This window comes from Diabrotica virgifera, chromosome 8 (assembly GCF_917563875.1).
Source record: "Diabrotica virgifera virgifera chromosome 8, PGI_DIABVI_V3a".
Taxonomy (NCBI): Eukaryota; Metazoa; Arthropoda; class Insecta; order Coleoptera; family Chrysomelidae; genus Diabrotica; species Diabrotica virgifera.
Genome location: NC_065450.1, coordinates 38676341 through 38696184, shown reverse-complemented (window position 1 = coordinate 38696184; position 19844 = coordinate 38676341). Strand labels below are relative to the sequence as shown.

The following is a 19844-nucleotide window of genomic DNA, read 5'->3' as shown; positions in this document are numbered from 1 at the left end:
AGCAGAGTTAGCCCCTACTGGTGCTCCAAACTCCGCGGCCGAAAAACATAATGCCAAGGCAGAAGTGCGGAGAGTGTGTGGTTGTGCTCCCCATTTTGTATTAGTTAGCTTGCGGATGATATTATTTCTGGCACTTACTTTCTTCTTGACATCTTGACAGTGGTATCGGTAAGACAGAGTTCTATCCAGACGGACGCCAAGGTATTTTGGCGTCTTTTTGTGTTCCAACTAAGATTAAACTAAGATAATGAAATTCGAACCAATATCGATGAAAATAAAACCCATCGTTGTCAAAAAACAAACGCCATACCGATGCTCCTGAACGATTACTCTTCATTTAATCCCGATTTTAAATATCCAAAAAATCGTTTTTTGCTCTTCTGAAGAATTTTGCATTTTGCGGTTGCGTCATTCTTCTTTTGGACTAGCGAATTTGTCCTCAAAAAACTTCTTGGTTCTTTTCTATATATGCTTATGGTTCTATGCAAGGTATGGCCTAAAAAATGTAACATATCAATGAAAAAAAATGCACGTTAGTGAGAAAAATGGGTAAATAAAATAGACTATAAAGAAACAAAGGTGCAAATAAAGTTGGGCAAAGAAATAACAAAAAAGAATAATCGCAAGAAAAGGCCTCAAAGAGGGATGTATAGTCTGTCACATACACTTTTTAACATACAGAGAGGGGCTAAATTTTCAAAAATGAAAGAGAAATATAGAAATATCATAAATCTTTTACCAGAATAATGCTCTATTTAGAAATAATAATAATAAAATGGCTAAATACCTCAGGTGGGGTTGAGTCTCTAAAAAGCTATCTATATCCGTCTTTTTTGGGGGGATCAGTCCCAGTCTGCTACTCGATACTATTGACTATGCTTCTCCATTTATTTCTACCCATTTCTTTCCCTGCCGATCTCTAATTCCTGCCCTATGTAAATCTTTCTTTACTTCCTGTAAACATTTTATTCTAGGTCTTCCGCGTATTCTTCTAGCTCGGGGTTCCCATTGTAAAATTGAGTTGGTAGATGTTGCGCTACCTGCCCTCCATATATGCCGCAACCATCTAACTCTGTGCTGTTTAATTTTTTTAATTATATCTCCATCTTTCAGATCTTGTTTTATTTCGTTGTTAGTCCTAATCTTGCATTCAGTTTCAGACAATCTAACAGGTCCCAGTATAGCTCTCATCACTTTTCTCTCAATTTATCAAGTCCTCCTCCTCTATTTTTGTCATAGTGAGTGTTTCCGCAGCGTACAATAATATAGGTGTAATTATTGTATTATAAATGGTACTTTTGGTCTTCTTCGTAATTATTTTGCTTTTGAGTAATTTTTTGTTTGCATGGAAAGCCTTGTTACCTATATAGTCCGTTCTTTAACGGTAAAATATTGCAAAACCTCTAAATTTTAAAGAACCGCCTGGATTGACATGAAATTTGGCATACACATAGCTAACAAGTCAAAGAAAAGAAGTGATATTGTGCCGATATGTGCTTTTGCCTTGGGGGTGGTTTTCACCCCTTCTTGGGGGTGAAAAAATATTCGTCCAAAGAAAGTCAGGAAATGGATAAACTGGCTAATTTTAAGTAACTTTTGTTCTATAGAGTTTTTTCACTAAGTCAATACTTTTCGAGTTATTTGGCAGTGAATATGTTCATTTTTTCAACAAAATAACCACGCTTTTAGACGGTTTTTCGCAAATAACTCAAATAGTAAGTATTTTGTCGAAAAAACATTATTAGCAAAAATATAGCCTGTCAAAAATTTTAAAAAATGGTGTATTTATCACGTTTCTACACCTAGTAAAAGCAGGTAATAGCTAATGAAAAATAGGTTCATATTCGTCAAATTCCAAATGGAATACTTTAACGTGAAATAACCAAAAATGAAGCACATTTCGGGGAAAACTCATTACAAAATATTTAAAGTGTTTGAAAAAAGCTTCATTTTTGTTTTATAAAAAAAATTTCTAGCATTAAAATTAAACAAGTTACGCTCAAAATAAAGTTAGTCCCTTTTGGTTTTGGTAAAAAATCGGTAAAATCGCCCCCTAATTAGTATCTCAAATGAACTTAATCGTTACAACTTCACAAGTTTTTTGACCCGTGTATGTATTGTCTATATGATCTGTAAGTTTCATCGGTTCAAAGGCCTTATTTTTAAAAGGGCTGTAGTTAAAAGGGGTTGAACGAGTCACTCATAACTAATGCATGCAAATTTAGAAACACCAAATCTCAATCAATTTTTGTCTAACAGAAAAACAAAATAATACATGATATTCAGAAAAGCAATGCTGATTTTTTTTTGTTTTTCGAGATTTTTGGTATCTCTAACAATTTTTAAGTTATTTTGAAAAAAAAGCATATTTTTCAAAATTAAAATTTTAAAAAATTTTACTTTAAAACTGAATTCTTTCCAAAATAAGCACTTTGAATCGATGAAACTTACAGATCATAAAAACACAACATAAGTAAAATAATTTGTGGAGCGGTAACGCTTAATTTCACTTAAGTTGCTAATTACGGGGTGGCCTTCCAGATTTTTTTTTGCCAAAACAAAAGCGACCAATTTTATTTTGAGCGTAACTTGCTTAAATTTATTAGAAACAGCAGATAATAAAAGGTACAAATAAACGCAAACAAACTATTTATTTTATAACCGAATCGTATTATAACAATATACAAACAGAGAAATTAAGATGTGTCTTATACAACGTATACTTCTAGACTAAAAATCAAACTCAAAACTCTACTAACATCGTTTCCACATTCATAATGTAACTCGACCCTTTTTCGCAATTTTACGTAAGAATGTTCGACCTAAAAGGTTCGGGGAATCAGCCCGCCCACTTAGACTGCATATGTCCATTGTAACACTAATAAAAATACCATAATTTATAGTTGAATATATTCTAACATCCCCTCGCAAAGAAAATTATTTTTGAATTAGTCAAACAGACCCCCTCTACTACTTAAGTACTCTAACTTAACCCTATTCAGCGGCTTAGTCAACATATCAGCTGTCATATCCTCGGTAGGACAATACTTAAAGTTAACAACCCCTTTTTCATGCAATTCCTTTACGAAATGGTACTTTGTATCGATATGTTTTGTCCGATTACTGAATTTGTGATTTCCTAAAAGTTTTAGACAACTTTGATTGTCTTCGTATATGACTAATTCCGGTTCTAAACCCACAAATTCCTTTATAACCTGTTTTAACCAAATTGCTTCCTGACATCCTTCAGCCAATGCTATGTACTCTGCTTCAGTTGATGATAGAGACACGCAATTCTGTTTTCTACATCCCCAATTTATAGGCGAACCCCGTAATAAAAATATATACCCGCTATTTGATTTTCTGTTCCCTTTGTCTTCTGTCCAGTCAGCGTCTGCATAGCCGTATAATGCACTATCTGTTCCTTGTTGTCCTAAAATAAGCTTTTTATGTTTAGTTTTCTTTAAATATCTCAACACTCTCTTTGCTTCTTCCAATCTACTTCTTTTGGATTTTAATTCTGTTGACTTAGTATGGTGACGCTTGCCAATATATTCGGTCTAGTATTTACCGCAATATGTAATAAACCACCAATCAGTTGTTGGTATATTTCACTGTTTTTCATCGGCTTTTCTCTGCTAAGCTTGTAGTATCCAACATCCAGCGGTATATTGGACTCTTTTGCATCTTTCATCTTAAACTTGTTCAGCAATTTGTCAATATAACTGGCTTGATTTAAACTATATATCCCTTGATCGCACCTTTCAATCTTCATACCTAGATAATTTTGTAATAATCCCAAACTCGTTATTTCAAAATTATATTTTAGATTCTCTTCAAATGTATCAATTACCTGTGTATCCTTTGCTGCTATTAAAATGTCATCCATGTATATAAGTACGTAAACCCTTTCATTATTTATTACCTTGATATATAAACATGTATCAATATTGCTTTTACAAAAATTTTCTTTAGATAAAACTTCATCAAGCTTTTTGTTTTAAGTTCTGGCAGATTGTTTCAAACCATATAAACTTTTATTTAATTTGCAAACACAACTTGTATCCTTTTCTTCAAATCCCTCAGGCTGTTTCATAAAAATTTATTCTGTCATGTCTCCATTTAGAAAGGCTGTTTTTGCATCTATATGCCTTACTATGAGATTTTTACTCCATGCCTCTGTTAAAAAAATTCGAAGAGTAGCTTGCCGCGCAACCGGAGCGAACACTTCATCGTAGTCTACGCCGAATTTTTGGCTAAAACCCCTTGCTACCAGCCGTGCTTTGTACTTCTTCGAGCTTTGATTTTCGCCTGTTTTTAACTTGAATACCCATTTACATGAGACTATATTCTTTCCCTTTGGTGCTTGTATTAAATCCCAAGTTTTATTTTTCCTTTATGACGTGATTTCCTCTTCCATAGCTTGCTTCCATTTTTCACTATCACTTCTTTTAAGCGCTTCTTTAAAGTTTCTAGGTTCTACTTCTTCGAGTTCTGTCAACTTTGCTATGTAGCGCTCAGGTGGAATACCTTTATTTATTCTGCTAGATCTACGATCACCTGAATTCTCTATATCGAGATCTGTATTTAATTGATAGTTAGAATCACCGTAATCGCCATGGGATTCTTCCCAACTTAAGCTCTCATACGTGTTAGATGTGTCCGTAGAATTTTCTATTTCCTCCGTGTTTTCAACATTTGCAACCTCTCTGTCTTCTACGTCGTTTGGCTCTATTCTCTTCCGTTCCATCACGGACCCAATGGATATTTCCTCACTTTTGCCTCCTTTTTCTCGACGCATATATTTCTCTTGGAAAACACCACACTACGGCTAATTGTAATACGTTCTGTATCTACATTTAACAATCTAAATACTTTTGATTCATCAGAGTAACCTACAAAAATATCAGTGACTCACCTTTTGGATCAAATTTATCCTTCATTTTTTCTTTGGGAATGTGGCTATAAACCGTAGATCCAAATATTTGCAAATTCGACACATTCGGTGTTACTTTATGCCACAATTCATAGGGCGTTTTTTTTTCCACTTAGTAGGTAATCGATTTTGCAAATAATTGGCTGTCACTATCGCTTCCCCCCAAAATTTCTTTGCATCGAGTAATATGCACCTAGCCATTTCAACTAGAGATCGATTCTTTCTCTCTGCAACCCCGTTCTGTTCTGGAGAGTACCCTGCTGTATATTGAATTTTTATACCTTTACCCTTTAAAAATTCCCTTTAATTATTATTTACGTACTCGCCACCCCTATCCGACCTAATTACTTTTGGAACCCTACCTAACTGATTACTCGCAAATTCTATAAACCCTTTTATACATTTTACCGTTTCATTTTTATGATTTAATAAATATATAATTGTATATCTAGAAAAATCATCAATTAAAGTCAAAATTTAACGTTTACCCCTGGAGTAAGAGTCTTCATGGTCCCGCAAATATCCGAATATCCGAAGTCAAGAATATTAAATGTATTGCTTTGAGAAAATTTTGGAAAACTCTTACGTAAAATTTTACCTTTCATACAGCATTCACAAGTTTCCCTAATCCTACAGTCTGTCATATCAATCCCGACTGCCCTTTTCTTTTCCATTAAGTGTTTGACTGCATCCATGTCCATGTGTCCAAACCGTCTATGCCATGTATGTTGACAGTTGCTGGAGTGCTCCAAAACGCTCAAACCATGGTCCACAGTTGAAAGTTTGTATAAGTCCGGTGAAGGCACCGCACTCGCGACGACTTTTCCGTGTAAAACGATTTTACACTCGTTTTTATCGAACTGCACGTTATGTCCCGCACTTGTTAGCTTTTTCACCGAAAGCAGATTTGAGTCTAATCCCGGCACATACAACACATTGTCTATTTTTAAATTTTCCACTCCCGATCCAGTCACGCACTCAATAAGTCCTGTCCCTATACCCTGAACCTCGGAGTATTGCCCTTTCTCCACCAAACTTACAACGCCCTTTCTGCTACCGTCAAATTGGGTATAGAATCCTTTGTAATTAACCATGTGGCTCGAAACTCCTGAGTCCACATACCACGAAGCAGAATCCATTTTTCCGTCCCTTGAGCTATAATTGACCATAGAACAGGCATCATCAGTACCTTCAGTGACTTTATTGGCCTTTTTCTTTTTAAACGATTTGCACTTAAAGCAATCTCGATTAAAATGGCCCTTCCGGTTACAAAAATAACACTGCCTTGCTTCTGCCCTTGCAGTACCATAATTTTTGTTACCGTCGTATACTGACTTCATCACCGACTCCTCCTGATTTCTTCCCAAAGCTCTCTGACGTCTCCTGTACTCATCTATTAATATACCCGTAACAAATTCTAGAGTAAATTCACTCGATGGCCTACTTTCCAGCGCTGTAATCAAAAAACTGTATGAGTCTGGAAGACTTCCCAGCAAAATTCCTGCTGAGAACCTGTCCTTAATTTCCTCCCCTGAGGCGGCCAGTTTATTCAACGATTCTAGGAATAAACTAATGTGTGCTTCCATATCACCATTCTCCTCTAGCAATAGCCTACAGATTTGCTTTAACAAAAACACCATACTAGACAAACTTGATTTCTGATGATACTCCCTTAGCGCTACCCACGCATCGCGCGCGAATTCCCTGTTCCGGATATGCACTAATTGATTAACGTCAACAAGTAAGGCTATAGTTGACAAAGCCTTATCATTTTGTTTTTTCCAAGAAATGCTTCGATCTGCTTCTAATGGTAACTCACTCGAAACTATTTCCCATAGATCAGCATTGATGAGTAACATTTTCACTAAATAACTCCACGATTAATAGTTCTTGCCGTTCAACTTTTCGACGTTATATTTCGCACTCTCCGCCATTATGTATTCGGTTAACACGAAAATTTCGCGACTGTACACTTTTAATTGTTATATTAATACAGGTGAGCTAACAACGTAACTGGGCCTATTAGAAATAGCAGATAATAAAAGGTACAAATAAACGTAAACATACTATTTATTTTAGAACCGAACCGTATTATAACAATATACAAACAAAGAAATTAAGATGTGTCTTATACGACGTATAATTCTAGAATAAAAATCAAACTCAAAACTCCACTAACATCGTTTCCACATTCATAATGTAACTCGACACTTTTTCGCAATTTTACGTAAGAATGTTCGACCTAAAAGGTTCGGGGAATCAGCCCGCTCACTTAGACTGCATAGGTCCATTTTAACACTAATAAAAATACCATAATTTATAGTTGAAAATATTCTAATAAAATTTAATGGTAGAAACTTTTTATAAAAACAAAAATAAAGCTTTTTTTGAACACTTTAAAAAGTTATAATGGGTTTTCCCCAAAAAGTGCTTAATTTTTTGGATATTTCACTTCGAAGTATTCTATTTGAAATTTGGTGAATATGAATCTATTTTTGATTGGCTATAACTCTGGTTTTACGAGGTCCAGAGACCTAACGCGTACACCATTTTTTTTACTTTTTTACAGGCTATATTTTTGCTAAGAACGTTTTTTCGACAAAATATTTACTTTTTGAGTAATTTGCGAAAAACCGTCTAAAAATGTAGTTATTTTGTTGAAAAATGAACATATTCACTCGAAAATAACTCGAAAAGTGTTGACTTAGCGAAAAAGCTCTATAGAACAAAAGTTACTTAAAATTAGTCAGTTTATCCATTTCCGGACTTATTTTGGACATATATTTTTTCACCCCCAAGAGGGGGTGAAAGTCACCCCCAGGGCAAAAACACACATCGGCACAGTATCACTTTTTTTCTTTGAAATGTAAGCTATGCGTATGCCAAATTTCATGTCAATCCAAGCGGTTCTTTAAAATTTAGAGCAAAAACCGTGAAAGAATGGACTAATAATAATCTCTTCGATTTCAGCTCTTCTATCTCCTGTTTTGGCTATTTAGAAATATTTAGAAATAGAAAGATATAATAAAGAAAATACTTTCTTATAACATAAGCATAACCATATACAGTGTGTCAATTTTAAAACTTACAATGGCTATATCTCACAAACAAAAGCTGATATCGAAAAATGCTTGAAACCTTTTCTAGGATAGTAAGGGGGAACTAAAATGACATGAAAGATAACTCACCCCCATCAACCCCCTAGGCCCCACCCATCACAACCAAAAAAGTTTAAATTGCAAACCCCTACTTGTGATACATCATTGAAAAGGCTATAAAAAATGCTATTCAATGGTATAAATAATAATTATACAGGGTAAAGCAATAATTGTGAAACTTTGGCTTAAATGAAAAATTTAATAAGGTTTTGTTGAATTACAAATTTATTAAAAATGTCAATTAAGTAAATATTTAATGTGAATTCCGTTGTTTGGTAAACAATAATACAGCCTATTTTCAAATTCTGCACGAAATTTAGCAAATGTTCTAGTAATAGGGCGACATGCTTGAGTAATTCTTTCTCGCAATTCCCCAAGTGAAGCAAGTTGAGTTTTATAAACAACTGGTTTAGGGTAACCCCATAGAAAAAAGTAATACACTATCCTACTATAAAAAGTACTATCCAATGTATAAATAATAATTATAAAGGGTGTTAATATCAGCTGGCTTACTATGACTTTTGTATTTGTAATGCTATCGCCCGGACTATTATTTTAAATGGTAAGTGTCCGCTCGTACTTTTTTGTTAATTAAAATTTAATTTGCCATTTTTGCCTTAAATCAGTTGCTAATAAAACTTAACTTGCGTCACTTGGGAAATTGCGAGGAATAATTACTCAAGCATGTCGCCCTATTACTAGAAAAACATTTGTCAAATTTCGTGCAGAATTTGAAAATAGACTGTATTATTGTTTACAAAACAACGGAACCCACTTTGAACATTTACTTAATTGACATTTTTATCAAATTTGTAGTTCAACAAAACCTCATTACATTTTTCATTTAAGCCAAAGTTTCACAATTATTGCTTCACCCTGTATAATTATTATTTATACCATTGGATAGCATTTTTTATAGTCTTTTCAATGATGTATCACAAGTAGGGGTTTGCAATTTAAACTTTTTTGGTTGTGGTGGGTAGGGCCTAGGGGGTTGATGGGGGTGAGTTTTGTTTCATGTCATTTTAGTTCCCCCTTACTATCCTAGAAACGGTTTCAAGCATTTTTCGTATTCAGCTTTTGTTCGTGAGATATAGCCATTGTAATTTTTAAAATTGACACACTGTATATTTATAATATCTAGTATAGTATCATAAAAAATAATCTTTGTTTATCTCTTCAAAGATACATCTAACAAAGGTAACGGTTAGTTACAGAATCAAGTATTAAAATTTAAATACAGAAATAACGTAAAGGCAAATAAGAAAAAAATCGAAATCTTGTTTGTGTTACATTACCTGTCAGCCGCAGCCATTACCCTTAGCCGAGTTCTGAAAAAAATTTTAATTTTCAAATTAATACTACTACACACACATCAGTAATAAGCCTGGATCCCGCGTACCAAAAAAAGTTGATTAATAGCAAGCTGAAAATTTCTTAGTAGCTGAACGGTGCGGTGTCTAGTCGGACAAAGTTTGATGTACGGAAACACTGGAACAGGGAAGTTTTAATTGCGGAACAGGTTACAGGTTTCGAACGTCACACTTCGAAAACGTCCCATGTATTTTGTCGGACAGAACTTCACAAAGATTCTCATGAGAAAAAGCATATTTAAATTTATGTTTAAAAAGTGCACATTTTTATTTAAAAATCGACGGGTCTCAGCGTTTTTTACAACTTTTGAAACAAGGACAGAAATAATAATTTTATTCCATAAGTGCCTTCCACACTATATATAAAGTTTGCTATTGAATAAACTTAAAAACAACCTGCTAGTTTTCACAATCATAAACTTATCAGAATGTCCCACAATTAAAATCACGTTCCACAATTAAAACTTCCCCTGTTCCAGTGTTCCCATACATCAAAGTCTGTCCCATTAGACACTGTTAAGCTATTAACAAATTTTCAGCTTGCTATTAATAAACTTTTTTTTTGGTACGCGGGATCCAGGCCTATAAGAAATTAGGTACATACGATAGAAGTTTTGTAAATAAACTGAAAAATTAAAAGTATCTGTTCTAAGTTCAAGAAAAATTATATTTAATTTTAACATTTCGTAAAATTCCTATAAAGGAAAAGTTAATAAATAAAAACTACGTGTATGTTCTTCTTCTTCTTATTCTCTATAACCAACTATGTCTGTTTAAGTTTATTTATTTTTTGAAGTGAAAAATTCTTTAGGGACGTAGTGCGATTTTTGGATAGGGGAAAAGCAGTGAATTCGCGACCGTCATCGCGACCGTCATTGCGACCGTCATCACTTATGCTATATATTATAATATATTATATTATTTATATGTATAGAGAAATTGTATAGCAGTATTTAAATTTAAAATAAATGTAAAACCTGTTTAAGGGTGGCGAAAAAGGATTTATTTCGCGACCGTCATCGTGACCGTCATCTCTTCGGCAAAATAAGTTTTGTACGTATCTATGTTATGTGTATCTATATATAAATTATATAGAAGTATTTAAATTTAAAATAAATTGTAAAACCTATTTTTGAATGGCGAAAAAGTATTTATTTCGCGACCGTCATTGCGACCGTCATTGCGACCGTCATCTATTCGGCGAAATAAATTTTGTACGTATATGTATTGAAGTGAAAACCTCTTGAGGGATGTTGTGCACTTTTTGGATGGGGAAAAATTATTAAATTATCGACCGTCATCGCTTCGACCAAATAAATGTTTGAACTGAAAACTTGTTTAGGGACGTGTACTTTTTGGCTGGGAAGAAATAATAAATTAGCGACCGTCATCGCTCCGACGAAATATATTTTTGAAGTGAAAACTTCTTAAGGGACGTTGTGCTCTTTTTGGATGGGGAAAAATTATTAAATTAGCGACCGAAAATTTCTTTAGGGACGTTGTGCACTTTTTCGATGGAAAAAAATATTAAATTAGCGACCGTCAGCGCTCCGATGAAATACATTTTTGAAGTGAAAACTTCTTAAGGGACGTTCTGCACTTTTTGGATGGGAAAAAATTATTAAATTAGCGACCGTCATCGCTTCGACAAAATAAATTTTTGAAGTGAAAATTTCTTTAGGGACGTTGTGCACTTTTTGGATGGGGGAAAAGTATTGAATTTGCGACCGTCATCACTTCTAGGTCTGGATCCCGCGTATGAACAAAAAGTTGATTAATAGCAAGCTGAAAATTTGTTAATAGCTTAAGGGTGTCTAGTCGGACAACCTTTGATATATTGGAACACTGGGACAGGGGAAGTTTTAATTGTGGAAAAGGTTAAAAATTTGGAACAGTCAGACCACGAAAACGCCACATGTATTTTGTCCGAAAGAACTTCCAATTGATTTGTTACCCTTTCATTAAACTCTCATGCAAAAATGAGGCTGCTATTTATCACCAAATGGGAATTATAATGAGTGGAAAACGTAGAATATGTCAAATGACAGGAATTATGACAGGTGATAAAGAGCAATCTGATTTTTGCCTGAGAGTTTAATGAAAGGGTAACAAATCAATTGGAAGTTCTGTCGGACAAAATCCATGTGACGTTTTCGTGGTCTGACCGTTCCAAATTTGTAACCTGTTCCACAATTAAAACTTCTCCTGTTCCAGTGTTCCCATATATCAAAGTTTGTCCGACTAGACATCCTTAAGCTATTAACAAATTTTCAGCTTGCTATTAATCAGCTTTTTTTTCATACGCGGTGTCCTATTGGCTGAAATAAATTTTGTATATATATTAATTATTATTATGTGTCTGTATACATAAATAGCATAGGGCATACGCATCGCGTATATGATATAGGTATACACTTCTTTTTGGATGGGGAAAAATGATTGACCTCGTAATTTATATACTATAAGAAGTTTTCACTTTTGTTGGCACTCCCACGAGTGCCTTAAATTTTTTATTGTTTTATTTAGTATCTTTGTGACGAAAAAATTTATATTTTTTACAGTTATTTGTTAATAATTGAAATTCTCGTCCGAACTGTGACGGGAATTTTTGTATTTATACTGTATTAGGTATATAGTACCCAAAAAAACACATTTGCAACATGTCCGGTCAAGTGTCCCGACAAAAACCTTATTTCTCTGGACTATATGGACTTTGGTCTAAACCGGGATATTGAAACAAGAACACATAATAAAGACAGTCATTTGAAATGTGGTATTAGAGAAATATACTTGGAATAGCATGGACATAGAAGAAAGCGAACACGGAAGTATTGCGAGTAATGGGCAAATAATACAAAATATTAAACACAACCAAAATAAAAAAGTTACAATATCTGGGACACGTAATGAGGGGACAGTAATTTGTATTGGTAAGTCTGATAACGCATGGAAAGATACGGGGAGAAGGGAGTGTGGGAAGAAGGAGAGTGTCATGGTTGAAAAATTTATGGGATTTAAATTTATTTACTACTACTATCGGTTTACAGCGTTCTCCGACGCCTTCCGACTCCTAACCGCCATTCTTCTCTATTTAACCATAGACCTGGAGGGAATTCTCTTTCCTCTAGTTCTTTTTCAATTCCCTCCCCTCCAGCTTCTTCTCGGTCTTCCTCTTTTTCTTCTTCCTTGTGGTGCCCATGCCAAAATCAGCTTAGAGATCCTGTCATCTGGCATTCTCTGTGCATGGCCGTACCATACTAGTTGTTTTGTTTTTATATCATCAATAATTATTGTATGTGTGACTCCTATCATTTCTCGTATTCTCTCATTTGGTATCCGATCTCTTCTTGATTTGCCTGTTGCTCTTCTCCAGAAGTCCATTTCTGTTACTATTAACATTTTCTCCGTTCTTTATTTCAGTAGCCAAACTTCACTGCCATATGTGAGTTTTTTTAATTATGCTATTGTATATGAGCTGTTTGTTTGCTTTAGATATTGTCTGATCCCACAGAATACCGTTAATCATGGATATGGCTTTTCTACCCTGTATGTTTCTGTATTTTATAGCAGCATCGAGTGTTCCATCTTGAATTATCTTCATGCCCAGGTACTTGTATTACTGGCAGTGTTTAATTTCTACCCCATCGTCTAATGTAATAGACTGCTTTGTTCCTCCAATACACATGGCCCTAGTTTTCTTAATGTTGACTTCATTTAAAATTTATTTAAATTTATTTAATTGGTGTAAATTGGAGTAAAATAAAATTCTTCAGGGCAGCAGTAGATAGAATAAAGATAGTGATGATGATGATATCCAACCCCTGATTGGGCCTGAGACGGCACTTAAAGAAATAGTCAACTTCCTATGTTTATATAGATTTTCTGACGTTCCAGACTTCACTAGACATTGCAGGAATTTTCAATGCTATCTCGAATATTCTAGAATTTTAATACTTCTTCATTTTCGCCAAGGGAATTTTTCTATGTGGGATTAATCTTACGGAACTTTCGTAACAGTTTTTGCTAATTAAAAATACAGGTTATATTTTATTGATATAAAAATTTTTATACCATGTAATTTCTAAAGGAGAGATCCTGTATCTCCTAAAGTATCCGACATAAAAGATACCGTTGGAATAATATAAAAAAGTTAACTTCAGCATTAATGTTATATGAGAAAAGTGTCATCAACTGAAAAGTTAGTAATAAAACCGGGAAGTTTTGAACGGGATCGAAATAAGAATTAGAAGTACGTCTCAAGAAATAAAAAGAATATTGACCTAGACGGTTGACTTGGAATATATATTCTTTATGCCTGCAGGGTTGAAATTAGGCGAAATACTTCTTATAAAAACAAAAAAGTTTTGAAAACGTTGTTTATAAATACGATTCTTATGGTAAGAACCAAACAAGTGGGTCACGGTAGAGGTGGAGGTCACGGTAGATGCTACTAGTTAAGTCGCGGTCGATGTTGACAGCACTGCCAAGTGAAGCAGTTTGATGAAATTTTAATGACAAGAAGACGGTACTTTTGTGATTTTGTGTGAGTTAAGTGATTATAGTGATAAAATGTGACGAGTGCTGAACTGCACAATTGCTATCAAATCCTCCTTTATGTTTAGCATATGAAATTCAAAAATGAACTGAATACGCAAAAGAGATTATGGGCAGCAACTCGAATACCTACCTTAGCGCACAAAACTACAGAGGAATGGTAACTTATCCTTAAACACACCAATCACAGGGAAGCATCCTTGTAGACCGCGCTGTAGGCGTCCATATAAAAACAAACTCATTTGATCTTTGAAAGCATCCATGTAAACTTCCTGGATGGCATCACGCTAAACCTCCACCGTGACTTACCTGCTCTGTTCTGTTCCATTCAGTGGAATGTATTTGTTTAGCATAAATATCGACATCGACCGCCACCGCGACCTTCACCTCCACCGTGACCCACTGGTTGTGTTCGTGCCCTTAGGCCGATGCCGCACTGCAGGAAGTTTGGTAGGATAGTGGATGGTAGATACCTGCCTGGCGACCATCCAGCTACTTATACCACGAATAATACAACGACGGTAGCCGCAGTGGCCTCCCACTACCATCTAACCATCCGGTGGTCCGCTAGGCGTCTATCCACCCATATCAGTCGTGTTTGATAATCCATCCGGTTAGCCTCGCTATGGAGGAAAGCGTAATAAGTGCTGTGTATAAAAGAAGGACAATTTGAGACCCAGCAGACCCACTATGTGACGAAACATGGCTTAAAATATCTGTTTTATTTATTCTTTACAGTTGCATTAAAAAATCCAATAATCAAGTCAGGTGAATTTAAAAAGCAATTTTTGCCTTTAAGTCGATTTTTCTCCATTTTCTGAAAAGTTTAGTGAGTGAGTTTTACCTCTAATATGACGATAATATACTAAAAAATAAACGATTCCTCAGTAGTCAGTTGGATACTGACTTCTGACATCATTTCACTCTTTCACTGCGTCCAGGATGCAGCGACCCTCCACCATCCACCTTTAAAATCCACCCTCCAAGCCACCATCTAGCATCCTGCAGTGCGGCATCGGCTTTTAGGGTGGGAGTGGTAAGGTGGTGCCTTTTAATTTGTTGGATGTGGAATTCCGATTAATCTGGCAGAAGTTGGTAATATTTTTTTTGATTGAGGTTTCATGGTCGTTTCTTGTTAGCACGTTTGATTCAGGGATGCTTTCATCTAGTGTAGCATCATCGCATGTTGGTACACTGCTTCGTTTCCCTTGATTCCCACATGTGATAGCATTATTTCTAAATTATAGTTTGATGGTAGTATGAATTCATTTTTTGATTGGACAGGATTTTGATACTCAAGCTGCATAATTTAGTGACAATTGTTGCTGTCGTAAGTGTAAAGGTAAATCGTTACCTAATACTTGAACGCTACTGGTTGGGCTATTTCTAAATATGCCAAGGTCTATAAGTCTAAATGATGTTGTTTAAAATAAGTTTAGTTCTTTTTGGTGTAGTTTTTTGGCAGTGTCATAACATATTGCACCGTAGTCTAATTTTCTGCGTATAAGTGATGGAAAAGTTTTGTAGGGTTCTTGCACCTATCTGTTCCTCACGTACCTACCTACGGTTTAAGAAAATTTTTAGGAGAATAATTCTAGGTTGGCATTGCTTTCCCAGTTTAGGGCGCAATCTAGAGTTAAACTCAGACAATTTATTTCGTTTTTTTTTCTGTTATGTTAATTTAAAGTTAAATTAATATTTTTTATATTTTTTCGTTTGCCGAATATAGTGTACTGTGTTATTTCAAGCGAGAGGTTAAAACCAGATATAAGTGACCATTTTTCCAGCGTATGTTAAAACTTCTGCATTAATTTATTTTTTATTTAGCGCATGGCTTAAGTACATCACATAATATATTTAGATTTATGCATTATACAATGCATCACAAACAGATGTCCGGTTTTTTTATATATTCGATTGACCCTTCGGTTGCCATTAAAAAATCAATAGGGTCACCTGTGTATGCTCTGCGTGGGCAGTCCTGAACAATGTGACTGATCGCTGGCTTGCAACGCCACAGTCACAAGAAGACGTGGGAAATTTACCTTATCTGTAGAGGGAGTCGGCGCATCTTCCACAGTTTGTTCGAATTTTTTTAAGGGCTGCCCAAATCTTACGGGGCGCTTAAATTCGCTAGGTTTTCTTGTGATGTCCGGTAGACTATGGTAATGCAGATCTGTCTTACTTTCCCAATCTTCTCTCCATCGGGTATTTAAGTCAAAGTTGGATTGCTGCAGCGCTTGAGCAGATTGTAGAGGGGGTAACCTGGATCGGAGACGGTTTCCAAGAATATGGGGATGTCGTTGTGGACTAGAAGCTGGAGACTGTCCATTATTTTGTTATATTCTTTAACCAATGCATGTTCGCTGCGTAGGTTGGGTGGTGCTATATTACTAAGGGTGGGTAGCCACATTGTAGGGGTGGGCTTAATTGTGCCTGTGATAATACGCATAGCACGGTTTAGTTGGGTGCGGACCAGGTGGGTGTGCCTGCTATTTAGCCACACTGGTGCACAGTATTCTGCCACCGGATATATCAGGCCAAGAGCAGAGAATCTTAAAGTTGATGCTGTGGACCCCCATGTAGTACCGCATAGTTTCTGTATCATATTGTTGCGTGTTTTCAATTTTGCTGCTGTGTTCGTCAGGTGTTCTTTGAATGTGACCGTTCTGTCTAGAGTAACCCCAAGGTATTTCGGGTATTTATTGTGTTTCAACAACTTGTTATTAAAATACACTCGCAATTCTCTGTTTGCCAGCTTGTTGTTGAGATGAAAAGCTGATACTTCAGTTCTTGAAGTACTTGGTTAGAGTCTCCATTTCTTAAGGTATTCGCTGAAGATGGATAAGTCATTCGTGACAGTGATGTCTGTAGTTTCTAAAGATTGGTAGCTTGTTACAAGAGTCTAGTCGTCAGCATATCCAAATTTTCGAAATTCGGTTTCAGGCATGTCAGCAGTATAGAAGCTGAAAAGTAAAGGGGCAAGGACAGAACCCTATGGAAGGCCATTGTTAAGTTTCACCTGTCTACTCGTCTCCTTTCCCATTATAACCTGGAAGGCTCTGTTTGTCAGCATGTTGTCAATGAGGTTAATTATCTTTCTGCAGGGGATAATACTGACCAGTTTTTATATATTAATCCCTGTCTACACACAGTATCATATGCTGCTCTTAGATCTATAAATACTGTTGCTGTCTTTTGTTTCTTTTGAAAACTAGCTTCTTTAAAAGTTGTTAATGACACTTGGTCCATACAGCTTCGATGAGGGCGGAAGCCAGCTTGTTCATTAAGTACTTGTGCTTTTGTGGTAGATAATCAGGTGGTCTGCGTATAAATTGGATTTTATCGGTAATATCAGTTCGTCCAGGATACGGGCTACGAAATACCATTTTCAAGAAATCGCGGACTAGAATTGAGGCCATGAGAGCCAGAGTCGCCTAAATGATTTAACATTACTTTACATAATCAAAGAAAATGATCAGAAGCTATCAATGTCCGATTGTTTTTGTAATTGTGTGTTGACCAATAATGATTCTTGGTCAACATAAAACTACTAAAACAATCGGACATTTTTAGCTTCTGATCATTTACTTTGATTATGTAAAGTAATGTTAAAATCAGTTAGGCCACTCTGGCTTTCATGGCCTCAATTACAACCGGTAGCTCTTACTTCAATGTGTCTATAAGTTAAGAAATTTTGTATAAAACCTAGTGTGTGACCCTCAATTTCTTATTGTTTTTGTAATGTTTCTAAAATATTGTATTTCCATGCACTGTCGAAGCTTTATTGATATCAGTAAAGATAGCCAGCTGTTTTTGGTTGTATAGAAATGCTTCTTGGATTCCAGACACAAATAATACTAGATTAAAATATGTAGTGGATCTGCCTTTACGAAAACACCTTTGATAGGGGGACAATAACTTGGAATTTTCTAAATGATATACTGATTTTCAATTTTAAAATTTCTATTCAGTAATATTAGACCAGGACTAATCTGTAAAAAAATGTGTATTTTTGGATGTGAGAGGTGGCATTTGGATTTTTGCAAATAAAGTTAGGTGACACCTTCAGTAATAATAATTGACTTATGCTCTTTCTCAAATATGCCCGGAACATTAATAAAAAATTAAAATATTTAAAAATTTCGAAAAACATCGATTTTTTCTGTTTTCTTTGCTTATAACTTTAAAACGGTTCGTTTTGGAACAAAGTCGTAGAGCAATAAAATAACGATAATTGAATTTTGTATGATATACGAGTAGTCAAATATGTCTTAAGGTATTACCTTTTCTGCAATATAGCAATAAATACAAAATAAGGGGGCAAAACACGCCTGTTGTTATTCAATATTTCTTAACAACTTTGGTGGCACTTAGAACCTTAGTAATTCGCTTAGAAAATTCTTATAACTTATTTAACTGGTTTACCAAATTTCATTTAAATCGACCTAATAGATTTTGCATAATAAATTTGCAATATATATGTTTTTAAAAAAGTTCAAATTTTTAAAATCTTTCTGAACAAAAAGTAGACCATTTAGAAGTTGGCTAATTGTGTTACACATAAAGAGGTGCTCTGCCTATCTAATACACTTTACAGAATTAAAATCGGATTATTTAAGGGGCCTCAGCAATGTTTTAAAATTACAAACAATTTTTTGGCTTTTAAACAAATAGCTTTGTTTAATAATAAAAAAATTTATTTTTAGCAATGCAAATAATTAAAACCTGTATAATTTGAATTAGACTTTCAAATACTCTCAGCCGAATTGCTATTTTATTTTTAAATCAAAAGTTGTTCTCGTTCAAAAATTGAATTTTTTCGATTTTTTGAATGTTCCACCGCGACTATCTCGAAAACTACGCATCCTAAGAAAAACTTGTAAGAACATTTTTTGCTTAGAATTACCAAGAAATACAAAAAAGTTTTATTTTGCGAAAAATCGATGTTATGTAATTCCTCAAGTTCTTTGTTTATAACAATCTTATCGACATCCGGATCAACTGTTACCCAAAAAATTCGTGTTTTACGAATCAAAATACTTAAAAAAACTTAAGTAAGTCCATCTAAATAAAGGAGCCCGTAGCACCCCCTCCTGGACACAGCACTAATTTGGTTAAAAGCCAAAAAATTGTTTATATTTTAAAACATTGCTGAGGTTGCTTAAATAATCCGATTTCAATTCTGTAAAGGGCATTAGATAGGTGGAGTGCTTTTTTATATGTAAAAAAATTTACAAATCTTTGTATGTTCTAGTTTTTGTTGTGCAAGATTTTAAAAGATTTTAATTTTTAAAAAAAAGTTTAGGTTGCAAAATTATTATGCAAATCTAGTAAGTCAACTTTGATGAAATTCGGTGGACAGTTTTAGCACATTACAAAAATTTTCTAAGCGAATTAGGAAGGTTCCAAGTGTAACCTAAGTGATGGAAAAACATTGAATAAAGACAGGCTTGTTTTGCCACCTTATTTTATATTTATAGCTATTTTGCAACAAGGGTGTTAAATTAAGACATTTTTAACCAATCGTTAATTATCTTTGTTTTCGTGATAGAAAATTTAATTATCTTTGTTTTATTCCTATATGACTTTGTTCCAAAATGAATCGTTTTAAAATTATAAGCAAAGAAAGCAGAAAAAAAACGAAAATTTTTGAAATTTTTAAATATTTTATTTTTTTTTATTAATGTTCCGGGCATATCTGAGAAGGAGCATAATTCAATTATTATTAACGAAGTTATCTCCTACCTTTATCTGCAAAAATCCGAATGCCACCTCTCACATCCACCTAAAAACAGATCATTCCTTGTCTATACACTATTC

The 19844-nt window shown here is 34.7% G+C and overlaps 1 protein-coding gene across 3 annotated transcripts in view; it reads right to left on the bottom strand.

The window, feature by feature from the left end:
- LOC126889574 (high affinity cGMP-specific 3',5'-cyclic phosphodiesterase 9A) overlaps positions 1-19844 on the bottom strand; it is a 1727652-nt gene that overhangs the window by 758980 nt on the left and 948828 nt on the right. For all 3 annotated transcript variants that reach the window (XM_050657957.1, XM_050657959.1, XM_050657958.1), the window contains one exon: positions 9393-9425. The gene's annotated coding sequence lies outside the window, so the exon portion shown is untranslated. The remainder of the gene's footprint in view (positions 1-9392; positions 9426-19844) is intronic.